We start from the raw sequence: 17,751 nt of genomic DNA, 5'->3' as shown, positions 1-17,751 counted from the left end.
ACTTGATTTAAAGTGCCAAGAGGGCAGAGCTGGGGCTTGTGTGAGTCTTTTTGATACACAATATCATTTCTATATTTGATACTGTAATGATGATGAGCAAGAATCCAAGCTAGATGTGGCAGGTAGGTAAATTGCTTAAATTTAAACCATTCTACTCCCATTTTCATTTTTATTCTTCTGTTGCAAAGGTTGGAAAGCTAAAAGCTGTATTTCCCATATTCCTTTGTAGCTGTGGTGCAGAATTGTGACATAGGTTTTGATGATGTCATAAACCAAAATGTAGAAGCAAGCAACAAGAAGAGATGGCCACGCATAGGAATACATGGCCACCTGGAAAATGCTGTAATAAAAATTGCTGATTCTTCTATGGTGGCTGAGGCAGAATTTCTGGTGTCCAGTTTCAGAAAAGGACCAATATTTGTTGAGTATCTACTACTGTGATAATGATATTATATAGGTTACCTAATTTTAATCTTTGAGTCAACTCTATCAGGTCGGTATTATCTTTTTCTTTTTAGACGTGAGAAAACTGAAGCTCAGAAAAGTTAAATAATGTGCCCCCAAGTAACACAGTAACTTGGGTTGCAATCCAAGTCCTTAAAGGAAAAACAAGTGTATATACACAAACCCACTAAATACAAAGAAGCAGAGTGTTTCAAGAATACTATAGTTTCAGTGGTGCTACAGGCATGGAAAGATTATGGAGAATAAACAATGAAATTTTTTTTAAAAACTAAATAGCTGTCAGATTTGCTTAGTAGGAAGTAGGAAGTCACTGAGGATCTCTGAAAGAGCTGTCTCTTTACAGTGCTAGAAACTAAAACTATATTGCAGACTTTTATTTATTTATTTACTTATTTATTTATTGTTTCTTTTTTTTTCAGTTATTTTTATTAGTTGGAGGTTAATTACTTCACAACATTGCAGTGGGTTTTGTCATACATTAACATGAATCAGCCATGGATCTACATGTATTCCCCATCCCGATCCCCCCTCCCACTTCCCTCTCCACCTGATTCCTCTGGGTCTTCCCAGTGCACCAAGCCCAAGCACTTGTCTCATGCATCCCACCTGGGCTGGTGATCTGTTTCACTATAGGTAATATACATGCTGTTCTCTCGAAACATCCCACCCTCTCCTTCTCCCACAGAGTCCAAAAGTCTGTTCTGTACATCTGTGTCTCTTTTTCTGTTTTACATATAGGGTTATCATTACCATCTTTTCTAAATTCCATATATATGTGTTAGTATGCTGTAATGTTCTTTATCTTTCTGGCTTACTTCACTCTGTATAATGGGCTCCAGTTTCATCCATCTCATTAGAACTGATTCAAATGAATTCTTTTTAACGGCTGAGTAATATTCCATGGTGTATATGTACCACAGCTTCCTTATCCATTCGTCTGCTGATGGGCATCTAGGTTGCTTCCATGTCCTAGCTATTATAAACAGTGCTATATTGCAGACTTTTAAAGTGAGCACATGGTTTGGAAATGATGATCAGTGAATGAAAACCTTTTTCAGCCAATCAAAGATGATGAGAGAAAGAGAAGATTGTATGGTAATTCAAAAAGATCTTGGATCGAGGAAAGATTTTCTTATTGTTTCTACTTTGGTGTTTTTTTTTTCCCATTGTTCCCTGATGGAGGATCCCAAGGCATATTTTTAGGCAGATAAAAGGGATCAAATAGAGAATTTGAAGATCAGAGAGAATAACTATGCTATGTATAACCAAAAAGACCTGAGATAAAGTCAAATAATAGATTTGGATATTTACAAGCACTAAGTATAAGGAAATTTTTTTAATATCAGACTTCGTTTCAGTCCACAAAATGTAATCTGTACTTTCCTAGTATGTTTTACTCAACAAAGACTCTCTTTTTAACAGTTTAATACATGCTGCATAAACTGGTTATATAAAGCAAGGCACGAGGCCGGAGGGCTCCCACTCCAATTTGACAACACCATCTCGTCTTCACACCACCTGTCACATCTATCAACATTTTAACTAATGTCAGAGTTCTTCTTTTGCTAATGAGCTGCTATCCAGGGAAGCACATCTCTGCTCAGACTGCCAGCTACAGCATAATGAGCTAGAGTGAGAGGCATCATCTTCCTCCCAGAAGCCTCTCACTGCTGTAGAAGACCATCGCTGCTCTTCTCTTCTGTTACAGACCCAAATTTAGTCATTTGAGGCCCTTCTAGGTGTGTTTTGCTTTGACATAATTAAAAAAAATAAAAAACTTTCCTGCATCTAAAGGTGTTGGTGTTGGTCATGGCCTGAGTGTTTTATGCGTAGCTGAGTGAAGTGGTTGCGCTATATCCCAAGCACTCTACTAGCCCTCTCCTCTCCCAAATGCTACACTGTCTTCTTCTAAAGTGATACTTTTTCAGATTATTCCATCTGTAATACCAAAAATCAAATGCTTGTAGCTCCCCAGTTTCCCTCATCTATGCTTATGGTTGTAATGTTCTGCCTGGAAGCTCCCTCTCTTCACCCTCCATGTGGTTAACTCCCACTTTTCATTAAGAGTAAGTTATGGTGTGGACTTCCCCAGTGGTCCAGTGGTTAAGAATCTGTCTTGCAATGCAGAGGATATGAATTCAATACCTAGTGAGGGAACTGAGATCCCACATGCTGCAGAGCAACTGAGCATGCATGCCTCAACTAGAGTCCATGCAATGCAAGGAAAGATCTTGCATGATGTAACTAAGACCCAACTCAGCCAAATAAACAAATTTTTACCGAAAGAGTCAGTTATGGCATCATCTCCTTAAGAAAGTATCCCCTGAATGCCCAGGCTGGCTTAAGTGTCCCTTCTCTGAGCTTCTGTTCTATCTTACATATGCCTCAGTCCTGGCAATTACATCATTATATTGAAATGACTAATTTCTGTATTTTTTTCCCCAAACTTCACCACAATCTCCACACACAAGGTATCTTATTTATTCATATCTCATTCACCTAGTACAGTGAACTGAAGCTGCCTCAGTGACAACTTTAAGTGATAAACACAATGCCATTACTCATTAATTTTCAATAACTGATGCTGGCACTCCCTTTATTAGGTAGCATTTCCTTACTCTAAGTCTCCAGCTCGAGTAAATTCACATGAAATAGCAGTTATCCTAGGCATAAGGAACTACTACATTAGTCTTTCCCAAAGTGTGCTCCTCAAAACACTAGTCTTAATATGATCACAGAACCCCATGTTCCTATGTATTTGGCAAATGCTTCACACTATATTGGAGAAGGAAATGGCAACCCACTCCAGTACTCTTGCCTGGAAAGTCCCATGGATGGAGGAGCCCGGTAGTCTACAGTTCATGGGGTTGCAAAGAGTTGGACACAATTTCCCTTGTGGCTCAGGTGGTAAAGAATTCGCCTGCAATGAGGGAGACCTGGGTTCAATCCCTGGGTTGGGAAGGTCCCCTGGAGAAGGGAAAGGCTACCCACTCCAGTATTCTGGCTCAGAGAATTCCATGGACTGTATAGTCCATGGAGTCACAGAGAGTCAGACACGATCGAGCAACTTTCACTTTACTTTCATTTTCATACTATATAAACACTTGGAGATTCACAAGGCATATTAAATTTGAAAAGCTCTAAGAAGTCAAATATGTTTTACTTTAACTCAGTGTTTCCGAAGTTAATTCATTTAACCAACTAATCCTTATTTTTTCTTGGTGGTTGTTTAATTATTAAGTTGCGTCTGACTTTTGCAACCCCATGGATTGTACCCCACAAGGTTCCTCTGTCTATGGGATTCCTCAGGCAAGAATACTGGAGTGCATTGCCATTTCCTACTCCAGGTGATCTTCCTGACCCAGGGGTCGAACCTGCGTCTCCTGCATTGCATGCAGATTCTTTACCACTGAGCCACCTGGTAGGGGGAGGAGGAATATCATCTATTAATATCCCACAGATTAAGCGTTCCTCAAAAAATACTTTGAGAAACTCTGCATTATTAATCAGTCATTTTAATAGAGTCATTCATATGCATTCTGGGAAAGTCAGAGAGAGATTCTTCTTAGAGACTATTTGAAATCTAACATTTCTTTAGCTACTGTTTATAAAAATCATTTCTGCATTTGACTATGGATATATGAAAGAAGACAAAAACCTCAGTTTTAGAAAAGAAAACATTCTCATGGCTAATGTTTCCTATCACTACATTTCAGGCATTTTCCAAGTGTTCTAAGAATAATGGAAAATAATTTTATTCCTAACAAGAGCTCCTCACTCTTACCACTCGTGATAAGATATCTGGAAACATACTTATTCTTAGTGAAAGTTTACAGATTTGGAGTATTTTCAGAGGCATCCACTAAAAACATCCATACTTTCCAAAATGAAATATTCTGTATGATACCGGTTTCTGCTTCATGGACACAAGAGCATGTACATATATACATATATATGCATGCATTTACTTGCCTATAAATTAGTTGTCAAAATTAAGCACCAAAAGGTGCTTAATATGGCATATTTGAGCATTTTCTCTCTTTCAATCTAAAATTAGCATTTTCTGTCAAAATCACTCTTGAGATTATTCTAGCACGTTGTGATAGCTCCTCATCAGTCAAAAAAGTCAAAAAGATCATTTTCCAGCTTTATAACACTAGAGGGCTATTTAAATCAAGAATGGATTGAGGTTAACACTTACTGAGGGCCCACTATTGACAAAATTCTGTATGATACTCTGATGACTACAAGAATAGTTATTTTTTGTTTACAAACAATGTGTTTAGGCTGAAGTCATCCTGTATGTATGTGCTCAGTTGTGTCTGACTCTTGGCAACCTCATGGACTGTAGCCTGCAAGGCTCCTCTGACCATGAGATTTTCCAGGTGAGAATACTGGCCTAAAGTCATCCTATATATAAATTTAAAATGCGGTGTTGATGCAGATGAGGTTGTTCAGTGTAGAAATTGAAGATGGCTGTGCTAACCAACATATTCACTCTTCTAAGCTAGAAAGAGATGACTTCAAAGTTTTATAGGCATTGTGTATATGACCCTTTCTGATTCCATACAGATATAGTTTCAAAGACCTCCTCAAGACAGTGGGGCAAGATGATGAGCAAGAAGACAACTGTGCATATGTCACCTAAGAACAAAGCTAATCCCTACAACAATTTCTTAGAATCCCTAATGAGATCTCAACAAGTGCAATAAACAAATGAATCCCAAATAAATTCCCAAGGAAATACAATAAATGCAAATTCAGTAGCACTTCAAGTATCTTTCTGACCCCTTTTATTGGACCCAACACTTCCTATTTCATAAAACTCACCACTCGTAATTGTTGCTACTTGTTTTCTTTGCTATCTTTTAAGCTGTATGAGAACATGGATTTTTCTTATTCTCTGCTATATTCTCATTGCCCACTCCTGTGCCTGATGCACAGAAGATATGGAACAAATCTTTGTGGAATTAATAAATTGACATTTTCTAAGTGTCAGCTATTGCTGTCTGTCTTGAGTTAAACTGCAGGCTCCTTCAAGGGAGAGGTCTTTGCCTATTCTATCTTTTAATAAACCCCCAGTGTGTATTTCAGTGACCTGACTGTTAAACTTTCACGTGTCTATGTTCTGTCTGCCCTGAAAATAATTTTCTTGAGGTTAGTGACCATGCCTCACTCACCTTTTTCTCCACATCATTTAATATGTTCTCTGAAATGGCAACCCACTCCAGTACTCTTGCCTAGAAAATCCCATGGACGGAGGAGCCTGGTAGGCTGCAGGTCATGGGGTTGCTACGAGTCGGACACAACTGAGTGACTTCACTTTCACTTTCTGGTGCTGAGAAGCTGAATTAATAGTTTTGAATTAAGGAATAAATGAATGGATGCAAATTTACAATCTAGTATGGCAGACAGATACACATACTACAGGGTAAACAGAGGGCATTATTGAACATTTTGTTGCTGTTATTCAGTTGCTAAATCATGTCCGACTCTTTGTGACCCCATGGCACACCAGGCTCCTCTGTCCTCCACTATCTCCTGGAATTTATTCAAATTCATGTCCACTGAGTAGGTGATGCTATCTAACCATCTCATTCTCTGTCACCCCCTTCTCTTCCTGCCCTCAATCTTTCCCACCATCAGGGTCTTTTCCAGTGTTGGCTCTTCCCATCAGGTGGCCGAAGTACTGGAGCTTCAGTTTCAGCATCAGTCCTTTCAATAAATATTCATGGTTGATTTCCTTTAGGATTAACTGGTTGATCTCCTTGCAGTCCAAGGAACTCTCAAGAACAAAATGTGCTATAAGCAAGTATTGAGATGGATGATATTTAGTTACATTAGTCAGATCTGCAAAGATTGCACAGAGAAAATGACATTTGAGCAAGCCCTTCAAGGATGGTTAAAATTTCAACAAGCAAAGATGGGGCAAAGGCCCTGAGACAGAAAAAAAAGAATATTTGCATTTGGAAGAAGAGAAAAGTAAAAGGGAAGCTACAGCTAAATCATACTAGAGGGAAAAATAAAAAGAGGCAGGAGAGCTATGTTCAGAGATGTGGTAGAAAAAAAAAAAAACCACAATATTCTGACAAGATTGTTAAAGGCTTAAACTCCAGTGAACTTAAACTAGAATAGAACTTTCCTATTGCCTTTGAATTTCAGCTAAAACCTTAAAGCTAAGAAGGATGGTAATAACCATGACTCATTTTAAAGTGTGGCACCAGAAATGCTAATGTAAGACTTAATCAGAGTTAACCAAACTTTGTCACCACCAACAGCCTATACCATAGCTAGAAACTTATTGTGAAGATACTTGGAAATGAGGGAATTAACAAGAGCAGAAGTGCTGTGACAGTTCTTCCCCAACCAGTATCTACCTCAAGTCAAATGAAGAAGACTCCAAGAGGACATACACAAGGCCTGGAATTACCTGCAAGAGAAGAAATTTCATTCTCAAATTATATGCTGGTTAGAGATAGAAACCAATAGATGGCTACCATCAGAGCAGAACTCAAAAACATTCTTGGGAGAGCATCAGGCAAGGATAAAGGGGTCCAGGGCATAGGATGAAGACAGAAGCAAGTGCCTGCTTGAGGCTGGCAAGAGCTGCCTGTGAAGGCAAGACAAGAAGCCATGAACAGATGGCTAATCACGTGCCTCCATTTGGTAAGGCAAGGACATGTGTACTTTCCCATGGGCACATGGAACCTGAAGAAGACAGTCCAGTCATCTCTAATGGACCCTGCCCAAGAGGGCCCTGCCAGGGAGAAAAGACTCCATGGAAAAGGGCAGGAGTCTACTGCAGGAAGGGAAGAAATGAGGGGAAAGTGTCTCCTGAGTCAGGGAACAGTGCGATGCAGAGGGCTACACAGGCTGTCCCAAGGAGCATATGCCCAAAGATGCCATTAGCACTGAAACACTCCTTAATAGAGTATTAAAGTTCTCAGAGAACTGCACATAGCACCCATTCCTCTTTCCCTTCCTCCTCATCTGTACTTCAGAGGATCCAAAGGGGGAAAGGGAGAATTTAGTCAGAAAAAGAGAAAGCTCAGACACTCATCTCCCCAATTATTTTCTGAACCTTAGCTAAACATAGGGGTCATGCTTTGAATTAAATATGAAACAGAAGTTTTGATATATACTAGGCAAATTGTTAATCATTAAAAACAAGCCTTTCTAATATCCAATAGTGACAGAAAGTAATTGAGTCTGCCCAAAATATAATCAAGGGTGATGGCCATGGTAGGAAATAAAAGTCATTTCCTGATGGTTCCAATCCATCTGATAAGTTGGCTTGAACTTTTTCAGCTTGTGATGGAGGTCAATATGTTGTTCTAAAGGGGAATCTTGCATGATACCACTACACCAGCAGTGCTGACTGTTCTAAAGGAAAGAAATATTATGACCTGATTTGTGCTTTAAAGATACCCCCTTAAAACCATAGGCAGATTACTGAAAGACTGAACACTTGTTAGAGCTTTATAAACTTTATTATTAATTTCCTCACATGATAGAAGTAGGATGGCTTCTATCATGTGGGAAAAGAATATATTTCTTCTCATTTTAATTCCCCCAAAAGAATAGGATTAAAAGACCTTAGTAAACCATCAAAAGGACCCAGAAATTAATAGTTAAAAATATTAAATTTGCCTACTGAACCTTAATAGACTCATGAACATGTCTATTTTAAGATGTGGAAGTCCTATCTTTCAGATTTTAGAGTTTCTTCCTCTTGATTTTTTAAATTTGTTTCTGAATCTGAAAGAACTTTGTACCTGAAAACACGTCTTTAGAAATGGTTTAACTGTTCACATCTTCACAAAGAATTGGCAAATCCACAGATTTACCTATAGAACTATTCCCTTCACCCCAGGACCTCTGTCCTCTGCTGTGGAGCCTGATGTGCGGAATAGAGTAATGCAGATAGTAAGCAGGCTCTTTGGCCCTGTTCACCAGCGTTATGAAGATATAAAAATAAGACTTAGACAATGCAATAGGGAATTTGATATATTTAGATGGTCACAAGCTGAATTTTGCTCGTCACTGCTATAAAGAGGTGAGGAAAAGCTTTTTTAAAAACTGTTTTTAAGATGCAAGGTGTAGGAAGTTAAGATCATCCCTATAACTCGCTAAAACAGATGCTAACAATACACAGTGCCACTTGCAACCTGTTGGGCTCTTATGCAACCCCACCATCAATGGCGCTGAGAGCTGGGTCAAGACTGATAAACTCCTCAAAGCTCTTTGTAAGGCCTGCAGAAGCCCTCCCTCCAAGGCCCATCACCCCTAGGCCTCTTCCTCCAAACCAGAGCCATGTCGGCCTAGATTATGACCCATGCTTGGTGGTCTCTTGCTCTCTCTGTTTTTTTTTTTTTTCCTTCTTCTCTCCATCAGTCCTCTTTTTGTCTGAATTATAGAATCTTCCCTTTTGATCTTGCAACTCCAATGCCAGATATTTTTTGAGTAATATTATTAAACTAAAATAGAACCATGATAAACAGTTCATTGGAGTTAGAGCAATCAGCTATAGAGGTGTGGGCCCTCTGTCTTACATGTCTGCATCTCTGGAAATCTTGTTACCCTTCCCAGCTACCAGGGGACGGTTAATAGCTGGAACTACAACTGAAAGTTGTAGCTCAAATGACTCAAAAGAGCCAAGGATTCTCGATTTTATTACATTATCCTGAAAAATCTCTCATATCAGTAGATAAACACACTACAACATGGACACAGAATATGGTGAGAGCTGGTCCTTGTTTAGGTCTGAATGCCTGCATATGTTTCAGTTTGCTGCCTTGCTTCTAACCAATGGAAATTGAGTGCATCAGTCTTTTCAAGCCAGAAGCAGAGCAGGCAGAAACCAGGACTTAATAGGAAACACAGAACAGGCCAGAAGAATAGATAATGATAACAGGAGATCCCAGATAACAAATTTACCTTCTACTTAAGCTAATAGGCACTTCTTGCTGGAATAGCCAATGCCAACGATGGCCAGTCGGCCGTGGAACAAGCCACCACATCCCGTAATGCCTGGTGCAGGTCTGATGCGGAACCTCAAATCGTCATATGCAGTCTATTCTGAAATGGCATAACGGTAAGGAGTTATTTATTGTCTCTGCACCACGACTGACTTATTAATTTTAAAAAAGGGGGATCATTATAAAGTCTTCCTCTAACATGTGTAATTGTTTACTTTGGGATAAACAAATGAATGCTTTTGAAATGTTTAGAGCACAAGATGCAAAATGAGGGGCTTCATATACTTCATTCTAGCCTTAGGTGAAATATAAAATAACAACCAGATACCAGCATCCTTTCCATGGTTATGGGCTCACATTCTCCATGATAGCTATTTAACTAGTGAAGTCAAGGAAACTTTAGGTTTTGATTGTGTCTTCATCACTGATCACATATATGCATTTTTATAAAGCAAAACATATAACAAATTCAACCAATCAGTAAAATTTTGAAATGTATCTAAACAAAGAAAATGGGATTTTAAAAGCTAGCACAGCAGAGTGGCTACAGAATGTGGCAATAACATACCAACCTAGCATTCAGTTGTAGAGTGACCACTGTGCTCTATAAATATTACTTCCTGAAAGGAAATGCACTTTACATCAGCTGCTGTCTAATCTGTAATCTGTTTTTTTTTTTCTTTCTGTGTTTGGTCATTCATTATTACAGAGTGTGTCCGGCAATGTTCTAAGTCCTGGAGGTACGGTGATGAATCCGAGGGGCACAGTCCCTGCCCTCTGAGTGGCTTGCATTTTAAGGGAAAAATATATAACAAACATGTAGGAAATAATATAATAACCTCAGAGTGTGAAACCTGCTCTAATAAGTAACAAAAACACATCCATGTAATAGGAAGGGAATACACTTCTGAAGAGGTGACTTTAGAACTGGCGGTGAAAGGTTTTGTTTCCTGGTAAATCGGTGGTGCCTTGAGCTGGTAGCTAGTAAACACTCAATAAATATTTGTTGAATGAATGAGTGAAAGAATGAACAGAGAGAAGAGAGAAGGGTTCACAGATGTTAAAATGTGCATGAGAGCAAAGGGCTGACAAATTCAGGAACACGGAGTCGAGCATTAGGAAGGCCATCATGGCTTGAGGATAATGAGCAAGAAGTGAGAGGAGATGAGGTAGGAGAGGAGGTGGGGGCGGACCGTGTTTCTTGTTAGACACTCTCGCTCTTGGCTCATCAGCAACAGTCGTCAAGAGGGTCACTTCTGCAGATGGTTACCTGAACTTGTTTCCAAATTCCAAGTGAGTATCCTCTTCTTTATGCTGGGTCTGCAATACAGAGTCTCATACAAGCTCCCCAGCATCCACTGTAACCCCTTTCCCCAGAGAAAAGGGGGGCTATCCCTCACCCAGCCTCAGCTCCTCTCTTAGGGAGGCCATGTCTCACTCCAAACATCCCTCTGTGATAATCCCCAGCTGCAGTCACTGCTTCCCCTTCATTACACTTACCCTCCATTTTTATTTGTAAGATATTTTATGTCTCCACAATCCTATGAACAGAATGAAGGCAGGAACTGCGTCATTTGTTCATCACTGTTGCACATGCTGGGAACTCAATAAATACTTCCTGAGTGAATAAACTTACTCCAACCATTACCTCAAATACAAAGACTCAAGGAAACATTTCCTATCTGGGGATTCAGAAACAATTAGCTATATTGTCTCTGACCTTACAACAACATTTTCTAGAAGAAGGCAAAGGTTCTTGCCTCTCTTCCTAACTTGGACAGGGTAGGGCGTGCGACTTTGGGCAAATCATTTAACCCTGCCTGTGCCTGGGGGTGGGGCGGGAAAGGGGAGCCTGCCGGCTGTGGGGCAGGTTGGAGTGGGGGAGGGAAGGGACGAAGCAGGAAGGCAGGGAAAAGGAGGGCTCAAAGTTCTCTGGGATTTTTAAGTAGCATGCCCACCACATCTCAAAATCACAACCACTAATCATAAGGCTTATTTGTATCTGCAGACTGTTTTAGGAAACCAGTTCTGTTTTTGTATCAGATCAAAAACTCAAAGAACAAATGCATGGGAAGGAAAGTGTTCTTAGCGGAGATAAAGGGCAGCCAGAGAGAGAAAGATGGATTGATAACTTAATCATTGTTAGGAGAACAGTTTTTAATTAAATATTTAAAATTGAGAGGGAGTCACAGGGAAGAAGTTTACATGTGTATTTTTTTTTTCCTGACATCAATACTGCCATTGATGAACAGATCCAATTTAGTTTCACTCTGAGAGAGCAGACAATGGTCAGTTTTCCTCCAGCTGGCTTATTTTACAAGCATTAATGAACAATTAACCAACACTGGCACTCTTTCCGTCTGTAATCCTGTAGTAGGATCACTAATCTCTACCACTAGCAGCTAATGATGAAGGTCTCTTAAGCTTTACTTCTTATCTCAGCGAGTTCTTAATACTTGCATAAGTATGCTTTCTGAGGAGGGGGGCCCCCTACTGCTATGCAACCCTGAGAACAAAAGCCCAGAGACATTTTTGAAGGGTTTCTGTTCAATAACACTTCTATGCTTATGTTTGCCTTCGTCCAACAACAAACACCAGTGATCAACAGAGGGCTCTGGGGGTCACAGAGGGCTCTGTGTTTCCATACTTCTAATACTTATAAGAATGTATTCAGACCGTATTATACACAAACCCACCCCCAGTTGCACAGGCAGACACCCGAAAGTGGGGAGGGAAATGTGGACTAAATAGAATCAAACAGTATTTTTCTCCAAGTCAGCTTTGATTCTGTATTGAATAACACTGAGTTTGAAACCACATTGTCATTAAAAATGTATAGGGCAGAAGCAGATTTATCTAGAAAACCCCACATGGGATAGGTCTTAGTTTCTCTGAATTTAATACAACTTATATTCAATTGTCTCTTTCTAGTGGGGCAGAAACCAATTCACCATTTCATTAGAACTCCCCCGTAGGGTCAAGATTTAAAGAAAATGCAGGGTCAAGATTTAAAAAAAAAGTTCCAACTGCAGAGTGATGCTGTAGGATAATCGCTTCGGCTGGAACGACACACTTTTCATTCGTGACTACTTCTCAGACTCTTAAAACTCACTTGGAAAGTGATTATTTCAGAGAAGGTTGTACTCAAGACTTGAATCCAAGACTAAATTGCCAGAAAAGTTTTTGTGAGCACAGATCTTGCTGGACTTGGAGCATTGGGGTAGGAGGGGGAGAAGCCTCAGCAAGGGCATCTGGCAGGCTCTGCTTATGCTGCTTTTTGCATCCAAATAGGAAAAGCACCTGCCCATCCAGGGCAAAAACTTCAAATGTGGCACTTTCTACAGTTTTTGGTCCTCAAGGTTGTAACACAAGACAAACAGCATTGATCTGGAAGCAGCACAACTCCAGGGATAAGACGGAGGGTGACCTGTGGACTGAGCACTGTGATGCATCTGATTGTGATGGTCCTGAGGATATATGTCCTCTAGAAGAGGGTAAGGAGCAGGGATGGGAATACAGGTGTGGCAGTGTAAAGCCAATCACTCATTGTTGAGTCTCTACTTTCCCAAAGTTCTAACTACCTGCATCACAATGTACTACAGTTTGGGCACTGGAAGATGTGTGATGCTATTAATTAATAAAAAGGTAAACAATTCGGTAGCATTCACCTGAAGTGAAACAAATCTTTTCCATGCACCATCTCACTTTTTCACTTCTCCATCTGATTGCTGAAACACTACTTCCTTGCTCCTCTAACATTCAGAACTGCCTGCGGTGGAAAGGGGGCTTAGTGGACAGAGCCCTGGACTGAAAGTTTGGAGGCTGAGTCCTATTCACACACAGTCCCTGACCCTTGTGTGATTTATACAAGTCACTTAACCTCTCTGCCCTTCTGCTTCCTCATTCATTCCACAGACACAATACTACCTGCCCCTCCCCACCTCCGTGGAGCTGTGAGAGTGAATGACCTGTGTTTGAAAGTGCCATTCGCCAGCACTCGGCTCAAACAGTGTAAAACATTGTGAAAGGCCTGCAGCGTGATAACGCACACAATGAAAATAAGGACAGACTATAAGATGGGGAAACATGGAGGTCAGGAACATTTGCCACTGAAAATTCAGAAGCTGTGTGCTTTGAAAGCAAGTCTCAGTGGCAGGATATTTATTTTTCTTTATGAAGCACTGGGCTGACCTAATTAATTTAAGTAAATGGACAGGAGTAGTAAAGTTTAAAAGGGAGAGAAGTTGTGGTATCCTGGGAATCTCAGAGAGTTGCTAATTAATCCTCAATTAAGAAGAATTAATTCAAGATTATCCACTATTCTCACTCTCAGAAACAATCTTGTCACTGCCCCACAAAAACAGTTTGTTTCTACTCTCTATCTTTCCACATATTGCTTCTCACCATCTTCCCATTTAAATCCCACTCACTTTTTTGCATTCCAGTTTAAGTCTCACCCACCTCCCCCATCAAGTACCCTATAGCAATCCAGCCTATACATATACATGTGTATATCCATCCTCCACAATTCTTAGGACAAAACTAGACACAAGGTAAAAGTTCAATAAATTCTGCTGGCGTGATGAAAGAACCCTACCTAGAAAATCAGTTTCTTGAACATATAAACTATTTCCTACCTGAGGCCCATTACACATGCTGTGGCTGGTACCTGCTCTCTCCACTCACTACCCTCAATCTGTCTTAGCCCTTCTTTTTGAATGGCTGACTCTTTCCTATTTTTCCCACCTTGAGTGTAATCTATTCACAGAGGCCTATATTGACCACCCAAAACAAAGCAGCCCCTTCACCCCACTATTCTCTCACATGTATATTCTTCCTCCTTAGTAGGAGTTGCCACAATTTGTAATTATATATTTCTTCTATTAGACTTCCCTGTGGCTCAGGCAGTGAAAAATCTGCCTGAAATGCAGGAGACTCGAATTCAATCCCTAGGTCAAGAAGATCTCCTGGAGAAGGGAATGGCAACCCACTCCAGTATTTTTGCCTGGAGAACTCCATGGACCAGAGGAGCCTGGTGGGCTGCAGTCCATAGGGTCACAAAGAGTCGGACACAACTGAGCAACTAACATTTCCTTTTTTACTTCATTATTATCTGTCTTCACTACTAGACTATAGGTAACTTTCAGCTTTAAGACAAGAGGCATGTATGTTTTATTCATCACAGTTTAATAAACATTTGTTCGATTAACCAGTGATGTCACGTAGCTTCTGAGCTGCCAATATTTCCCAGAGTCTGTTTAGCTGCCTTCATTGTTCCTTCTCAAGCAGAGGGGCTCTCCCTTTCTAACAAGGCCGCAATTCTCTTATAAAGATCCTCCCAAAGGAGCCCAATGTTTTTGGTATTTTCTAATACTTTTTCTGTTAAGACTTTTACCAAACACACTCCCCTTGTCTCAAATTTGGGGCAAAGACCAACAGGCTGGGAGGAGAGCAATGAAGTGATACACACACGTGTCTGAAGGATTTCACCCCACAGAGAAGCAGTGTCCTAGGACAGAGCCCAGGCGCTTCACTGCCTGGAGTCGGGGTTAGTGCCTCACCCACTCAGACCCAGAGAAACTGAGAATGGCCTTTCGTGTCACCCTCTTCATTCCCAAGACCTGGCATGAGTGACCGACCATTAATTTCAATCTACTCTTCCTTGACTCCCAAGAAATCTCTCAGGTTTTCAATAAACACCACCCTCTCCACCTCAGATTTCCCAAAGTGAGCATGATATTAGTACTTGTTTGGGGAGTATCTTAATACTTAGAAATATATTTTAAGACCTCTGTCTCACAAGATTGTCAATAGAACCAGATGAAATAAAAGCACTGTGCAAACTGATGACTGCTATCCAAATGTTGGGTTTTATTACGGTGACAATACTGCAAGTACTGTAGAACCATGAGACATGCATGGCTCACACTTGCTGTGGGCTGCCAATCTTGGAACAAGATTTATAAACAGACATGGTGGTGGTGTCAGAGAGAGTGCTTTTGCCTGTACTGGGAAATCCTATGGACAGAGGAGCCTGGGGGGCTACAGTCCATGGGGTTGCAGAAGATTCAGACATGACTTAGCGACTAAGCAACAACAACAGAAAGCTTGACTAAAGGATGCTTAAACTTAACAGGAAGTCCTGAGGTAGAGAGGATACACGGTTTTGTTAATTCAGAGCTCAATTTTGTTATCAAGGACCTAGGTTTTCCTTCCTGCTCTACCATCCTCCACATGTTGGCGAGCAACCCCCAAGGACACATTTGGTAAGTATCACATCTTCTTACACCAATATCCAGCTGTTTCTAGCAGATTTTCTTTCATATTCATTTTTCATTGTCTAAAACTAGGTTATATAGGCTACCCTAAACTATGGTTTTTCCAGTGGTCATGTGTGGATGTGAAAGTTGGACTGTGAAGAAAGCTGAGTGCCGAAAAATTGATGCTTTTGAACTGTGGTGATGGAGAAGACTCTTGAGAGTCCCTTGGACTGCAAGGAGATCCAACCAGTCCATCCTAAAGGAGATCAGTCCTAGGTGTTCATTGGAAGGACTGATGCTGAAGCTGAAACTCCAATACTTTGGCCACCTCATGCGAAGAGCTGACTCATTGGAAAAGACCCTGATGCTGGGAGGGATTGGGGGCAGGAGGAGAAGGGGACAACAGAGGATGAGATGGCTGGATGGCATCACCGACTTGATGGACATGAGTTTGAGTAAACTCCGGGAGTTGGTGATGGACAAGGAGGCTTGGCATGCTGGGATTCATGGGGTCACAAAGAGTCAGACACGACTGAGCGACTGAACTGACTGAACTGAAACAAAGTAGAATGGAGTTCTCGCAACTGGCCTGGACCAGTCAAGATAAACCCCACTGGAACTGGAGATAGGGGCCATTTCAACCAACGCATTCGGGAAGTGGATGCATTTTGGTTGGCAGTCAAGTCTGTTTGCTACAGTGAAGTAACAAAGACTGAGCTCTTAACTGTCCCCCAGGCCAAACATTATTTAGATACATTTGTTAATGTTAGTAAAACGTTTCCTTGGGAACTAGCCTATTTTGAAGCTATATACCAGTCCCTAAACACAATCCTCTCCATAACATTGGCAAAAAGTGTTGCTTCTTCTATGGACTTGGAAAATTGGTCCATCTCCACCCTGCTAAGTGCTGGAATATGAGGACTATGCATGCAGAAGATTTGATTGCAGACAGACAAAAAAGAACCCACAATGAGTCATTTCCACGTGGTTACATTGCTAGGTGGCTAAAGGCTCTGAGACTTTTGCCTCACTTTAACTGATTTGCTCATTAACCAACTGAAATATGCATCTTCACATATTGCCCGCTGGCAATGAAAACATTTTTGAAAATTGAAATATTTTTAAGTTCAAATAGTTTATCTTGTCAATCCACTGCTTAAAAATCCTTTAATGGTTCATGATCATGCTTGGGAAAAACTCCTAAATATGGGCCCAGCTCACTCTACAATCTCCTGTTTTGCTATCCCTCTCCTCTCCCAGTTCCCCTCTGCTGTCCAACCCCATGCTCTACACTCAGGCCTTATTGAACAATTTATATTTTCAAGACCCTGCCTTGCTTTATCTAGCTTCAAGGCCTCCATACATAGTGTTTCCATGGCAAAACTTTGGCCTGTAAAATTCTACTCATTCTTTTGCTTAGACAGTTCTTCTCCCAGGAAGGTTACCCTGATCCTTTTAGCCTGGATCCTCCCACTGCTCTGAGAGACATCTCCATTACATCATTAACCACACTCCTCTGCAATTATCTGTTCACCTGTCTATCTCCGTCCACTGTGGCAGGACAGTTTCCTGTCATTCTAGCCCTAAGCATTCTGCCTGGCAAACACTCATTGCTCAATAAATGATTGGTGAATAAGAAATAATTTTTTATAAGGGCACAAAATGCATTGCATTGAGTTCCTTCTTAGATCTTCACTGGGATAGGACCCTGGGCAGTCATCAGCCCTTGTTATGCTCTGGTGTGCAGACAAGCCATACCAGAAGTGCCATGAATTCTAAATTAATTCTCAAACTCTGTGGATCAATTGATTGCCCCTCGCAGACCAGAAATCTTACAGACTAGCCCCTTTTACTACTCAACCCACCAGGTATATCCACTGCTCCAGTGTAAGTAGCACTAGCTCATCTACTTAAGGTCACATAATGACAAAGAAACAGAATCTAGATAAGCTAGGCTAGGCCATCTTCTATTACATTACATTGAATCCAACTAATAACCAGCTAAGGACCTTCATGTATGTTCTTACTTCTCCCAACAAACTGGGAAA

General features: G+C 40.7%; 1 long non-coding RNA gene across 2 annotated transcripts; it reads left to right on the top strand.

The window, feature by feature from the left end:
• Positions 1–284: 284 nt before the first annotated feature.
• LOC110146698 (uncharacterized) lies at positions 285–2,252 on the top strand. Of its 2 annotated transcripts, none has more exons than XR_002316614.2 (2): positions 285–420; positions 1,888–2,252. It is a non-coding gene; the product is annotated as an uncharacterized lncRNA (long non-coding RNA). The 2 variants fall into 2 exon arrangements; XR_011487564.1 differs by having other exon boundaries at positions 285–493.
• The last annotated feature ends 15,499 nt before the right edge of the window (positions 2,253–17,751 follow it).

This window comes from Odocoileus virginianus, chromosome 5 (assembly GCF_023699985.2).
Source record: "Odocoileus virginianus isolate 20LAN1187 ecotype Illinois chromosome 5, Ovbor_1.2, whole genome shotgun sequence".
Classification (NCBI taxonomy): domain Eukaryota; kingdom Metazoa; phylum Chordata; class Mammalia; order Artiodactyla; family Cervidae; genus Odocoileus; species Odocoileus virginianus.
The sequence above is the reverse complement of the archived record's forward strand: the minus strand, read 5'-3'. Positions and strand labels throughout refer to the sequence as shown.